At 45.2% G+C, this 12500-nt stretch overlaps 18 non-coding genes across 18 annotated transcripts; all 18 read left to right on the top strand.

The window, feature by feature from the left end:
* The first annotated feature begins 305 nt into the window (after positions 1 to 305).
* Positions 306 to 424, top strand: LOC123415218. The gene has a single exon (XR_006614939.1). It is a non-coding gene; the product is annotated as a 5S ribosomal RNA (ribosomal RNA).
* A 362-nt stretch (positions 425 to 786) lies between these two features.
* Positions 787 to 905, top strand: LOC123416641. The gene has a single exon (XR_006616250.1). It is a non-coding gene; the product is annotated as a 5S ribosomal RNA (ribosomal RNA).
* A 359-nt stretch (positions 906 to 1264) lies between these two features.
* LOC123415624 lies at positions 1265 to 1383 on the top strand. The gene has a single exon (XR_006615334.1). It is a non-coding gene; the product is annotated as a 5S ribosomal RNA (ribosomal RNA).
* A 431-nt stretch (positions 1384 to 1814) lies between these two features.
* LOC123415505 lies at positions 1815 to 1933 on the top strand. The gene has a single exon (XR_006615221.1). It is a non-coding gene; the product is annotated as a 5S ribosomal RNA (ribosomal RNA).
* A 353-nt stretch (positions 1934 to 2286) lies between these two features.
* On the top strand, positions 2287 to 2405 carry LOC123416946. Its single transcript, XR_006616538.1, has one exon. It is a non-coding gene; the product is annotated as a 5S ribosomal RNA (ribosomal RNA).
* A 431-nt stretch (positions 2406 to 2836) lies between these two features.
* LOC123415215 lies at positions 2837 to 2955 on the top strand. Its single transcript, XR_006614937.1, has one exon. It is a non-coding gene; the product is annotated as a 5S ribosomal RNA (ribosomal RNA).
* Positions 2956 to 3317: 362 nt separating this feature from the next.
* LOC123416640 lies at positions 3318 to 3436 on the top strand. The gene has a single exon (XR_006616249.1). It is a non-coding gene; the product is annotated as a 5S ribosomal RNA (ribosomal RNA).
* A 359-nt stretch (positions 3437 to 3795) lies between these two features.
* Positions 3796 to 3914, top strand: LOC123415360. The gene has a single exon (XR_006615081.1). It is a non-coding gene; the product is annotated as a 5S ribosomal RNA (ribosomal RNA).
* Positions 3915 to 4345: 431 nt separating this feature from the next.
* LOC123415214 lies at positions 4346 to 4464 on the top strand. The gene has a single exon (XR_006614936.1). It is a non-coding gene; the product is annotated as a 5S ribosomal RNA (ribosomal RNA).
* A 362-nt stretch (positions 4465 to 4826) lies between these two features.
* Positions 4827 to 4945, top strand: LOC123415387. Its single transcript, XR_006615107.1, has one exon. It is a non-coding gene; the product is annotated as a 5S ribosomal RNA (ribosomal RNA).
* A 431-nt stretch (positions 4946 to 5376) lies between these two features.
* On the top strand, positions 5377 to 5495 carry LOC123415269. The gene has a single exon (XR_006614988.1). It is a non-coding gene; the product is annotated as a 5S ribosomal RNA (ribosomal RNA).
* Positions 5496 to 5848: 353 nt separating this feature from the next.
* On the top strand, positions 5849 to 5967 carry LOC123416945. The gene has a single exon (XR_006616537.1). It is a non-coding gene; the product is annotated as a 5S ribosomal RNA (ribosomal RNA).
* Positions 5968 to 6398: 431 nt separating this feature from the next.
* On the top strand, positions 6399 to 6517 carry LOC123415213. Its single transcript, XR_006614935.1, has one exon. It is a non-coding gene; the product is annotated as a 5S ribosomal RNA (ribosomal RNA).
* A 362-nt stretch (positions 6518 to 6879) lies between these two features.
* Positions 6880 to 6998, top strand: LOC123416639. The gene has a single exon (XR_006616248.1). It is a non-coding gene; the product is annotated as a 5S ribosomal RNA (ribosomal RNA).
* Positions 6999 to 7357: 359 nt separating this feature from the next.
* LOC123415359 lies at positions 7358 to 7476 on the top strand. The gene has a single exon (XR_006615080.1). It is a non-coding gene; the product is annotated as a 5S ribosomal RNA (ribosomal RNA).
* An 827-nt stretch (positions 7477 to 8303) lies between these two features.
* LOC123415469 lies at positions 8304 to 8422 on the top strand. The gene has a single exon (XR_006615187.1). It is a non-coding gene; the product is annotated as a 5S ribosomal RNA (ribosomal RNA).
* A 413-nt stretch (positions 8423 to 8835) lies between these two features.
* Positions 8836 to 8954, top strand: LOC123415311. The gene has a single exon (XR_006615031.1). It is a non-coding gene; the product is annotated as a 5S ribosomal RNA (ribosomal RNA).
* Positions 8955 to 9632: 678 nt separating this feature from the next.
* Positions 9633 to 9751, top strand: LOC123415309. Its single transcript, XR_006615028.1, has one exon. It is a non-coding gene; the product is annotated as a 5S ribosomal RNA (ribosomal RNA).
* The last annotated feature ends 2749 nt before the right edge of the window (positions 9752 to 12500 follow it).

Below are 12500 nucleotides of genomic sequence, written 5' to 3'. Positions count from 1 at the left end.
GAACGGAGACGAGTTTAACACAAGAATTTCACCGCTCCCTCTCTACCCCGACAACACGAGCACCGCCACGACCTCTCTGACTTTTCCCACCGCGCATGACACCCAACGACTAGTAGTAGTAGTAGTAGTAGTAGTAGTAGTAATAGTAGTAGTAGTAGTACTAGTAGTAGTAGTAGTACTAGTAGTAGTAGTAGTACTAGTAGTAGTAGTAGTACTAGTAGTAGTAGTAGTACTAGTAGTAGTAGTAGTACTAGTAGTAGTAGTAGTAGGGGCAAGCATAAGGAACAAATAGATAGTTGCATGTCGGATGCGATCATACCAGCACTAAAGCACCGGATCCCATCAGAACTTCGAAGTTAAGCGTGCTTGGGCGAGAGTAGTACTAGGATGGGTGACCTCCTGGGAAGTCCTCGTGTTGCATTCCCCTTTTTAAATATATTTTTGCGCGACGTGACAAGGATGACGCGGGACCGTGATCTATATGACCTCGTTTTCTTATTTTTGACGTTTACTAGTTTTCTTATTTTTGACGTTTGTGATATGTTTTACCTTGCCCCTCCCGTGTCCATTGCCACATTTGCCTCGACAACGGAGACGAGTTTAACACAAGAATTTCACCGCTCCCTCTCTACCCCGACAACACGAGCACCGCCACGACCTCTTTGACTTTTCCCACCGCGCATGACACCCAACGACTAGTAGTAGTAGTAGTAGTAGTATCAGTAGTAGCAGTAGTAGCAGTAGTAGTAGGGGCAAGCATAAGGAACAAATAGATAGTTGCATGTCGGATGCGATCATACCAGCACTAAAGCACCGGATCCCATCAGAACTCCGAAGTTAAGCGTGCTTGGGCGAGAGTAGTACTAGGATGGGTGACCTCTTGGGAAGTCCTCGTGTTGCATTCCCCTTTTTAAATATATTTTTGCGCCACGTGACAAGGATGACGCGGGACCGTGATCTATATGACCTCGTTTTCTTATTTTTGACGTTTACTAGTTTTCTTATTTTTGACGTTTGTGATATGTTTTAGCTTGCCCCTCCCGTGTCCATTGCCACATTTGCCTCGACAACGGACACGAGTTTAACACAAGAATTTCACCGCTCCCTCTCTACCCCGACAACACGAGCACCGCCACGACCTCTCTGACTTTTCCCACCGCGCATGACACCCAACGACTAGTAGTAGTAGTAGTAGTAGCAGTAGTACCAGTAGTAGCAGTAGTAGTAGGGGCAAGCATAAGGAACAAATAGATAGTTGCATGTCGGATGCGATCATACCAGCACTAAAGCACCGGATCCCATCAGAACTCCGAAGTTAAGCGTGCTTGGGCGAGAGTAGTACTAGGATGGGTGACCTCCTGGGAAGTCCTCGTGTTGCATTCCCCTTTTTAAATATATTTTTGCGCCACATGACAAGGATGACACGGGACCGTGATCTATATGACCTCGTTTTCTTATTTTTGACGTTTACTAGTTTTCTTATTTTTGACGTTTGTGATATGTTTTAGCTTGCCCCTCCCGTGTCCATTGCCACATTTGCCTCGAGAACGGAGACGAGTTTAACACAAGAATTACACCGCTCCCTCTCTACCCCGACAACACGAGCACCGTCACGACCTCTGTGACTTTTCCCACCGCGCATGACACCCAACGACTAGTAGTAGTAGTAGTAGTAGTAGTAGTAATAGTAGTAGTAGTATTAGTACTAGTAGTAGTAGTAGTAGTACTACTAGTAGTAGTAGTAGTAGTAGTACTAGTAGTAGTAGGAGTAGTAGTAGGGGCAAGCATAAGGAACAAATAGATAGTTGCATGTCGGATGCGATCATACCAGCACTAAAGCACCGGATCCCATCAGAACTCCGAAGTTAAGCGTGCTTGGGCGAGAGTAGTACTAGGATGGGTGACCTCCTGGGAAGTCCTCGTGTTGCATTCCCCTATTTAAATATATTTTTGCGCCACGTGACAAGGATGACGCGGGACCGTGATCTATATGACCTCGTTTTCTTATTTTTGACGTTTACTAGTTTTCTTATTTTTGACGTTTGTGATATGTTTTAGCTTGCCCCTCCCGTGTCCATTGCCACATTTGCCTCGACAACGGAGACGAGTTTAACACAAGAATTTCACCGCTCCCTGTCTACCCCGACAACACGAGCACCGCCACGACCTCTCTGACTTTTCCCACCCCGCATGACACCCAACGACTAGTAGTAGTAGTAGCAGTAGTAGCAGTAGTAGCAGTAGTAGTAGGGGCAAGCATAAGGAACAAATAGATAGTTGCATGTCGGATGCGATCATACCAGCACTAAAGCATCGGATCCCATCAGAACTCCGAAGTTAAGCGTGCTTGGGCGAGAGTAGTACTAGGATGGGTGACCTCCTGGGAAGTCCTCGTGTTGCATTCCCCTTTTTAAATATATTTTTGCGCCACGTGACAAGGATGACGCGGGACCGTGATCTATATGACCTCGTTTTCTTATTTTTGACGTTTACTAGTTTTCTTATTTTTGACGTTTGTGATATGTTTTAGCTTGCCCCTCCCGTGTCCATTGCCACATTTGCCTCGAGAACGGAGACGAGTTTAACACAAGAATTTCACCGCTCCCTCTCTACCCCGACAACACGAGCACCGCCACGACCTCTCTGACTTTTCCCACCGCGCATGACACCCAACGACTAGTAGTAGTAGTAGTAGTAGTAGTAGTAGTAATAGTAGTAGTAGTAGTACTAGTAGTAGTAGTAGTACTAGTAGTAGTAGTAGTACTAGTAGTAGTAGTAGTACTAGTAGTAGTAGTAGTAGGGGCAAGCATAAGGAACAAATAGATAGTTGCATGTCGGATGCGATCATACCAGCACTAAAGCACCGGATCCCATCAGAACTTCGAAGTTAAGCGTGCTTGGGCGAGAGTAGTACTAGGATGGGTGACCTCCTGGGAAGTCCTCGTGTTGCATTCCCCTTTTTAAATATATTTTTGCGCGACGTGACAAGGATGACGCGGGACCGTGATCTATATGACCTCGTTTTCTTATTTTTGACGTTTACTAGTTTTCTTATTTTTGACGTTTGTGATATGTTTTACCTTGCCCCTCCCGTGTCCATTGCCACATTTGCCTCGACAACGGAGACGAGTTTAACACAAGAATTTCACCGCTCCCTCTCTACCCCGACAACACGAGCACCGCCACGACCTCTTTGACTTTTCCCACCGCGCATGACACCCAACGACTAGTAGTAGTAGTAGTAGTAGTATCAGTAGTAGCAGTAGTAGCAGTAGTAGTAGGGGCAAGCATAAGGAACAAATAGATAGTTGCATGTCGGATGCGATCATACCAGCACTAAAGCACCGGATCCCATCAGAACTCCGAAGTTAAGCGTGCTTGGGCGAGAGTAGTACTAGGATGGGTGACCTCTTGGGAAGTCCTCGTGTTGCATTCCCCTTTTTAAATATATTTTTGCGCCACGTGACAAGGATGACGCGGGACCGTGATCTATATGACCTCGTTTTCTTATTTTTGACGTTTACTAGTTTTCTTATTTTTGACGTTTGTGATATGTTTTAGCTTGCCCCTCCCGTGTCCATTGCCACATTTGCCTCGACAACGGACACGAGTTAAACACAAGAATTTCACCGCTCCCTCTCTACCCCGACAACACGAGCACCGCCACGACCTCTCTGACTTTTCCCACCGCGCATGACACCCAACGACTAGTAGTAGTAGTAGTAGTAGCAGTAGTACCAGTAGTAGCAGTAGTAGTAGGGGCAAGCATAAGGAACAAATAGATAGTTGCATGTCGGATGCGATCATACCAGCCCTAAAGCACCGGATCCCATCAGAACTCCGAAGTTAAGCGTGCTTGGGCGAGAGTAGTACTAGGATGGGTGACCTCCTGGGAAGTCCTCGTGTTGCATTCCCCTTTTTAAATATATTTTTGCGCCACGTGACAAGGATGACGCGGGACCGTGATCTATATGACCTCGTTTTCTTATTTTTGACGTTTACTAGTTTTCTTATTTTTGACGTTTGTGATATGTTTTAGCTTGCCCCTCCCGTGTCCATTGCCACATTTGCCTCGAGAACGGAGACGAGTTTAACACAAGAATTTCACCGCTCCCTCTCTACCCCGACAACACGAGCACCGCCACGACCTCTCTGACTTTTCCCACCGCGCATGACACCCAACGACTAGTAGTAGTAGTAGTAGTAGTAGTAGTAGTAATAGTAGTAGTAGTAGTACTAGTAGTAGTAGTAGTACTAGTAGTAGTAGTAGTACTAGTAGTAGTAGTAGTACTAGTAGTAGTAGTAGTAGGGGCAAGCATAAGGAACAAATAGATAGTTGCATGTCGGATGCGATCATACCAGCACTAAAGCACCGGATCCCATCAGAACTTCGAAGTTAAGCGTGCTTGGGCGAGAGTAGTACTAGGATGGGTGACCTCCTGGGAAGTCCTCGTGTTGCATTCCCCTTTTTAAATATATTTTTGCGCGACGTGACAAGGATGACGCGGGACCGTGATCTATATGACCTCGTTTTCTTATTTTTGACGTTTACTAGTTTTCTTATTTTTGACGTTTGTGATATGTTTTACCTTGCCCCTCCCGTGTCCATTGCCACATTTGCCTCGACAACGGAGACGAGTTTAACACAAGAATTTCACCGCTCCCTCTCTACCCCGACAACACGAGCACCGCCACGACCTCTTTGACTTTTCCCACCGCGCATGACACCCAACGACTAGTAGTAGTAGTAGTAGTAGTATCAGTAGTAGCAGTAGTAGCAGTAGTAGTAGGGGCAAGCATAAGGAACAAATAGATAGTTGCATGTCGGATGCGATCATACCAGCACTAAAGCACCGGATCCCATCAGAACTCCGAAGTTAAGCGTGCTTGGGCGAGAGTAGTACTAGGATGGGTGACCTCCTGGGAAGTCCTCGTGTTGCATTCCCCTTTTTAAATATATTTTTGCGCCACATGACAAGGATGACACGGGACCGTGATCTATATGACCTCGTTTTCTTATTTTTGACGTTTACTAGTTTTCTTATTTTTGACGTTTGTGATATGTTTTAGCTTGCCCCTCCCGTGTCCATTGCCACATTTGCCTCGAGAACGGAGACGAGTTTAACACAAGAATTACACCGCTCCCTCTCTACCCCGACAACACGAGCACCGTCACGACCTCTGTGACTTTTCCCACCGCGCATGACACCCAACGACTAGTAGTAGTAGTAGTAGTAGTAGTAGTAATAGTAGTAGTAGTATTAGTACTAGTAGTAGTAGTAGTAGTACTACTAGTAGTAGTAGTAGTAGTAGTACTAGTAGTAGTAGGAGTAGTAGTAGGGGCAAGCATAAGGAACAAATAGATAGTTGCATGTCGGATGCGATCATACCAGCACTAAAGCACCGGATCCCATCAGAACTCCGAAGTTAAGCGTGCTTGGGCGAGAGTAGTACTAGGATGGGTGACCTCCTGGGAAGTCCTCGTGTTGCATTCCCCTATTTAAATATATTTTTGCGCCACGTGACAAGGATGACGCGGGACCGTGATCTATATGACCTCGTTTTCTTATTTTTGACGTTTACTAGTTTTCTTATTTTTGACGTTTGTGATATGTTTTAGCTTGCCCCTCCCGTGTCCATTGCCACATTTGCCTCGACAACGGAGACGAGTTTAACACAAGAATTTCACCGCTCCCTGTCTACCCCGACAACACGAGCACCGCCACGACCTCTCTGACTTTTCCCACCCCGCATGACACCCAACGACTAGTAGTAGTAGTAGCAGTAGTAGCAGTAGTAGCAGTAGTAGTAGGGGCAAGCATAAGGAACAAATAGATAGTTGCATGTCGGATGCGATCATACCAGCACTAAAGCATCGGATCCCATCAGAACTCCGAAGTTAAGCGTGCTTGGGCGAGAGTAGTACTAGGATGGGTGACCTCCTGGGAAGTCCTCGTGTTGCATTCCCCTTTTTAAATATATTTTTGCGCCACGTGACAAGGATGACGCGGGACCGTGATCTATATGACCTCGTTTTCTTATTTTTGACGTTTACTAGTTTTCTTATTTTTGACGTTTGTGATATGTTTTAGCTTGCCCCTCCCGTGTCCATTGCCACATTTGCCTCGAGAACGGAGACGAGTTTAACACAAGAATTTCACCGCTCCCTCTCTACCCCGACAACACGAGCACCGCCACGACCTCTCTGACTTTTCCCACCGCGCATGACACCCAACGACTAGTAGTAGTAGTAGTAGTAGTAGTAGTAGTAATAGTAGTAGTAGTAGTACTAGTAGTAGTAGTAGTACTAGTAGTAGTAGTAGTACTAGTAGTAGTAGTAGTACTAGTAGTAGTAGTAGTAGGGGCAAGCATAAGGAACAAATAGATAGTTGCATGTCGGATGCGATCATACCAGCACTAAAGCACCGGATCCCATCAGAACTTCGAAGTTAAGCGTGCTTGGGCGAGAGTAGTACTAGGATGGGTGACCTCCTGGGAAGTCCTCGTGTTGCATTCCCCTTTTTAAATATATTTTTGCGCGACGTGACAAGGATGACGCGGGACCGTGATCTATATGACCTCGTTTTCTTATTTTTGACGTTTACTAGTTTTCTTATTTTTGACGTTTGTGATATGTTTTACCTTGCCCCTCCCGTGTCCATTGCCACATTTGCCTCGACAACGGAGACGAGTTTAACACAAGAATTTCACCGCTCCCTCTCTACCCCGACAACACGAGCACCGCCACGACCTCTTTGACTTTTCCCACCGCGCATGACACCCAACGACTAGTAGTAGTAGTAGTAGTAGTATCAGTAGTAGCAGTAGTAGCAGTAGTAGTAGGGGCAAGCATAAGGAACAAATAGATAGTTGCATGTCGGATGCGATCATACCAGCACTAAAGCACCGGATCCCATCAGAACTCCGAAGTTAAGCGTGCTTGGGCGAGAGTAGTACTAGGATGGGTGACCTCTTGGGAAGTCCTCGTGTTGCATTCCCCTTTTTAAATATATTTTTGCGCCACGTGACAAGGATGACGCGGGACCGTGATCTATATGACCTCGTTTTCTTATTTTTGACGTTTACTAGTTTTCTTATTTTTGACGTTTGTGATATGTTTTAGCTTGCCCCTCCCGTGTCCATTGCCACATTTGCCTCGACAACGGACACGAGTTAAACACAAGAATTTCACCGCTCCCTCTCTACCCCGACAACACGAGCACCGCCACGACCTCTCTGACTTTTCCCACCGCGCATGACACCCAACGACTAGTAGTAGTAGTAGTAGTAGCAGTAGTACCAGTAGTAGCAGTAGTAGTAGGGGCAAGCATAAGGAACAAATAGATAGTTGCATGTCGGATGCGATCATACCAGCCCTAAAGCACCGGATCCCATCAGAACTCCGAAGTTAAGCGTGCTTGGGCGAGAGTAGTACTAGGATGGGTGACCTCCTGGGAAGTCCTCGTGTTGCATTCCCCTTTTTAAATATATTTTTGTGCCACGTGCAAGGATGACACGGGACCGTGATCTATATGACCTCGTTTTCTTATTTTTGACGTTTACTAGTTTTCTTATTTTTGACGTTTGTGATATGTTTTAGCTTGCCCCTCCCGTGTGCATTGCCACATTTGCCTCGAGAACGGAGACGAGTTTAACACAAGAATTTCACCGCTCCCTCTCTACCCCGACAACACGAGCACCGCCACGACCTCTGTGACTTTTCCCACCGCGCATGACACCCAACGACTAGTAGTAGTAGTAGTAGTAGTAGTAGTAGTAGTAGTAATAGTAGTAGTAGTAGTAGTAGTACTAGTAGTAGTAGTAGTAGGGGAAAGCATAAGGAACAAATAGATAGTTGCATGTCGGATGCGATCATACCAGCACTAAAGCATCGGATCCCATCAGAACTCCGAAGTTAAGCGCCCAAGGGAAGTCCTCGTGTTGCATTCCCCTTTTTAAATATATTTTTGCGCCACGTGACAAGGATGACGCGGGACCGTGATCTATATGACCTCGTTTTCTTATTTTTGACGTTTACTAGTTTTCTTATTTTTGACGTTTGTGATATGTTTTAGCTTGCCCCTCCCGTGTCCATTGCCATATTTGCCTCGACAACGGAGACGAGTTTAACACAAGAATTTCACCGCTCCCTCTCTACCCCGACAACACGAGCACCGCCACGACCTCTTTGACTTTTCCCACCGCGCATGACACCCAACGACTAGTAGTAGTAGTAGTAGTAGTAGCAGTAGTAGCAGTAGTAGTAGGGGCAAGCATAAGGAACAAATAGATAGTTGCATGTTGGATGCGATCATACCAGCACTAAAGCACCGGATCCCATCAGAACTCCGAAGTTAAGCGTGCTTGGGCGAGAGTAGTACTAGGATGGGTGACCTCCTGGGAAGTCCTCATGTTGCATTCCCCTTTTTAAATATATTTTTGCGCCACATGACAAGGATGACACGGGATCGTGATCTATATGACCTTGTTTTCTTATTTTTGACGTTTACTAGTTTTCTTATTTTTGACGTTTGTGATATGTTTTAGCTTGCCCCTCCCGTGTCCATTGCCACATTTGCCTCGAGAACGGAGACGAGTTTAACACAAGAATTACACCGCTCCCTCTCTACCCCGACAACACGAGCACCGCCACGACCTCTGTGATTTTTCCCACCGCGCATGACACCCAACGACTAGTAGTAGTAGTAGTAGTAGTAGTAGTAGTACTAGTAATAGTAGTAGTAGTAGTAGTACTAGTAGTAGTAGTAGTAGTAGTAGTACTAGTAGTAGTAGTAGTAGGGGCAAGCATAAGGAACAAATAGATAGTTGCATGTCGGATGCGATCATACCAGCACTAAAGCACCGGATCCCATCAGAACTCCGAAGTTAAGCGTGCTTGGGCGAGAGTAGTACTAGGATGGGTGACCTCCTGGAAAGTCCTCGTGTTGCATTCCCCTTTTTAAATATATTTTTGCGCCACGTGACAAGGATGACGCGGGACCGTGATCTATATGACCTCGTTTTCTTATTTTTGACGTTTACTAGTTTTCTTATTTTTGACGTTTGTGATATGTTTTAGCTTGCCCCTCCCGTGTCCATTGCCACATTTGCCTCGACAACGGAGACGAGTTTAACACAAGAATTTCACCGCTCCCTCTCTACCCCGACAACACGAGCACCGCCACGACCTCCTGGGAAGTCCTCGTGTTGCATTCCCCTTTTTAAATATATTTTTGCGCCACGTGACAAGGATGACGCGGGACCGTGATCTATATGACCTCGTTTTCTTATTTTTGACGTTTACTAGTTTTCTTATTTTTGACGTTTGTGATATGTTTTAGCTTGCCCCTCCCGTCTCCATTGCCACATTTGCCTCGAGAACGGAGACGAGTTTAACACAAGAATTTCACCGCTCCCTCTCTACCCCGACAACACGAGCACCGCCACGACCTCTGTGATTTTTCCCACCGCGCATGACACCCAACGACTAGTAGTAGTAGTAGTAGTAGTAGTAGTACTAGTAATAGTAGTAGTAGTAGTAGTACTAGTAGTAGTAGTAGTAGTAGTAGTAGTAGTACTAGTAGTAGTAGTAGTAGGGGCAAGCATAAGGAACAAATAGATAGTTGCATGTCGGATGCGATCATACCAGCACTAAAGCACCGGATCCCATCAGAACTCCGAAGTTAAGCGTGCTTGGGCGAGAGTAGTACTAGGATGGGTGACCTCCTGGAAAGTCCTCGTGTTGCATTCCCCTTTTTAAATATATTTTTGCGCCACGTGACAAGGATGACGCGGGACCGTGATCTATATGACCTCGTTTTCTTATTTTTGACGTTTACTAGTTTTCTTATTTTTGACGTTTGTGATATGTTTTAGCTTGCCCCTCCCGTGTCCATTGCCACATTTGCCTCGACAACGGAGACGAGTTTAACACAAGAATTTCACCGCTCCCTCTCTACCCCGACAACACGAGCACCGCCACGACCTCCTGGGAAGTCCTCGTGTTGCATTCCCCTTTTTAAATATATTTTTGCGCCACGTGACAAGGATGACGCGGGACCGTGATCTATATGACCTCGTTTTCTTATTTTTGACGTTTACTAGTTTTCTTATTTTTGACGTTTGTGATATGTTTTAGCTTGCCCCTCCCGTCTCCATTGCCACATTTGCCTCGAGAACGGATACGAGTTTAACACAAGAATTTCACCGCTCCCTCTCTACCCCGACAACACGAGCACCGCCACGACCTTTGTGACTTTTCCCACCGCGCATGACACCCAACGACTAGTAGTAGTAGTAGTAGTAGTAGTAGTAGTAGTAGTAGTAGTAGTAGTAGTAGTAGTAGTAGTAGTAGTAGTAGTAGTAGTAGTAGTAGTAGTAGTAGTAGTAGTAGTAGTAGTAGTAGTAGTAGTAGTAGTAGTAGTAGTAGTAGTAGTAGTAGTAGTAGTAGTAGTAGTAGTAGTAGTAGTAGTAGTAGTAGTAGTAGTAGTAGTAGTAGTAGTAGTAGTAGTAGTAGTAGTAGTAGTAGTAGTAGTAGTAGTAGTAGTAGTAGTAGTAGTAGTAGTAGTAGTAGTAGTAGTAGTAGTAGTAGTAGTAGTAGTAGTAGTAGTAGTAGTAGTAGTAGTAGTAGTAGTAGTAGTAGTAGTAGTAGTAGTAGTAGTAGTAGTAGTAGTAGTAGTAGTAGTAGTAGTAGTAGTAGTAGTAGGAGCAGTAGTAGTAGGAGGAGCAGGAGCAGGAGCAGGAGCAGGAGCCGGAGTAGTAGGAGGGGTAGTAGTAGTAGTAGTAGTGGTAGTCGTAGTAGTAGTAGTGGTAGTCGTCGTAGTGGTAGTGGTAGTAGTTGTAGTGGTAGTAGTGGTAGTAGTAGTAGTGGTAGTAGTAGTGGTAGTAGTAGTAGTAGTAGTAGTAGTAGTAGTAGTAGTAGTAGTAGTAGTAGTACTAGTAGTAGTAGTAGTAGTAGTAGTAGTAGTAGTAGTAGTAGTAGTAGTAGTAGTAGTAGTAGTAGTAGTAGTAGTAGTAGGAGGAGGAGGAGGAGGAGGAGGAGGAGGAGTAGTAGGAGCAGTAGTAGCAGGAGCAGGAGCAGGAGCAGGAGCAGGAGCAGGAGCAGGAGCAGGAGCAGGAGCAGGAGGAGGGGTAGTAGGAGGAGCAGGAGTAGTAGTAGGAGGAGCAGTAGTAGTAGGAGGAGCAGGAGTAGTAGTAGTAGTGGTAGTGGTAGTAGTGGTAGTGGTAGTAGTGGTAGTGGTAGTAGTAGTAGTAGTAGTAGTAGTAGTAGTAGTAGTAGTAGTAGTAGTAGTAGTAGTAGTAGTAGTAGTAGTAGTAGTAGGAGCAGTAGTAGTAGGAGGAGCAGGAGTAGTAGTAGTAGTGGTAGTGGTAGTAGTGGTAGTGGTAGTAGTGGTAGTGGTAGTAGTGGTAGTAGTGGTAGTAGTAGTAGTAGTAGTAGTAGTAGTAGTAGTAGTAGTAGTAGTAGTAGTAGTAGTAGTAGTAGTAGTAGTAGTAGTAGTAGTAGTAGTAGTAGCAGTAGCAGGAGCAGGAGCAGGAGCAGGAGCAGGAGCAGGAGCAGGAGCAGGAGCAGGAGCAGGAGCAGGAGCAGGAGCAGGAGCAGGAGCAGGAGGAGTAGTAGTAGTAGTAGTAGTAGTAGTAGTAGTAGTAGTAGTAGTAGTAGTAGTAGTAGTAGTAGTAGTAGTAGTAGTAGTAGTAGTAGTAGTAGTAGTAGTAGTAGTAGTAGTAGTAGTAGTAGTAGTAGTAGTAGTAGTAGTAGTAGTAGTAGTAGTAGTAGTAGTAGTAGTAGTAGTAGTAGTAGTAGTAGTAGTAGTAGTAGTAGTAGTAGTAGTAGTAGTAGTAGTAGTAGTAGTAGTAGTAGTAGTAGTAGTAGTAGGAGCAGTAGTAGTAGGAGGAGCAGGAGCAGGAGCAGGAGCAGGAGCCGGAGTAGTAGGAGGGGTAGTAGTAGTAGTAGTAGTGGTAGTCGTAGTAGTAGTAGTGGTAGTCGTCGTAGTGGTAGTGGTAGTAGTGGTAGTGGTAGTAGTGGTAGTAGTAGTAGTGGTAGTAGTAGTGGTAGTAGTAGTAGTAGTAGTAGTAGTAGTAGTAGTAGTAGTAGTAGTAGTAGTAGTAGTAGTAGTAGTAGTAGTAGTAGTAGTAGTAGTAGTAGTAGTAGTAGTAGTAGTAGTAGTAGTAGTAGTAGTAGTAGTAGTAGTAGTAGTAGTAGTAGTAGTAGTAGTAGTAGTAGTAGTAGTAGTAGTAGTAGTAGTAGTAGTAGTAGTAGTAGTAGTAGTAGTAGTAGTAGTAGTAGTAGTAGTAGTAGTAGTAGTAGTAGTAGTAGTAGTAGTAGTAGTAGTAGTAGTAGTAGTAGTAGTAGCAGGAGCAGGAGCAGGAGCAGGAGCAGGAGCAGGAGCAGGAGCAGTAGGAGGGGTAGTAGTAGTGGTAGTCGTGGTAGTGGTAGTCGTGGTAGTGGTAGTCGTGGTAGTGGTAGTAGTAGTAGTAGTAGTAGTAGTAGTAGTAGTAGTAGT

Source organism: Hordeum vulgare, unplaced genomic scaffold, assembly GCF_904849725.1.
Source record: "Hordeum vulgare subsp. vulgare unplaced genomic scaffold, MorexV3_pseudomolecules_assembly, whole genome shotgun sequence".
Lineage (NCBI taxonomy): Eukaryota > Viridiplantae > Streptophyta > Magnoliopsida > Poales > Poaceae > Hordeum > Hordeum vulgare.
Note: the sequence above shows the minus strand (reverse complement) of the source record. Positions and strands in the feature narration are given on the sequence as shown.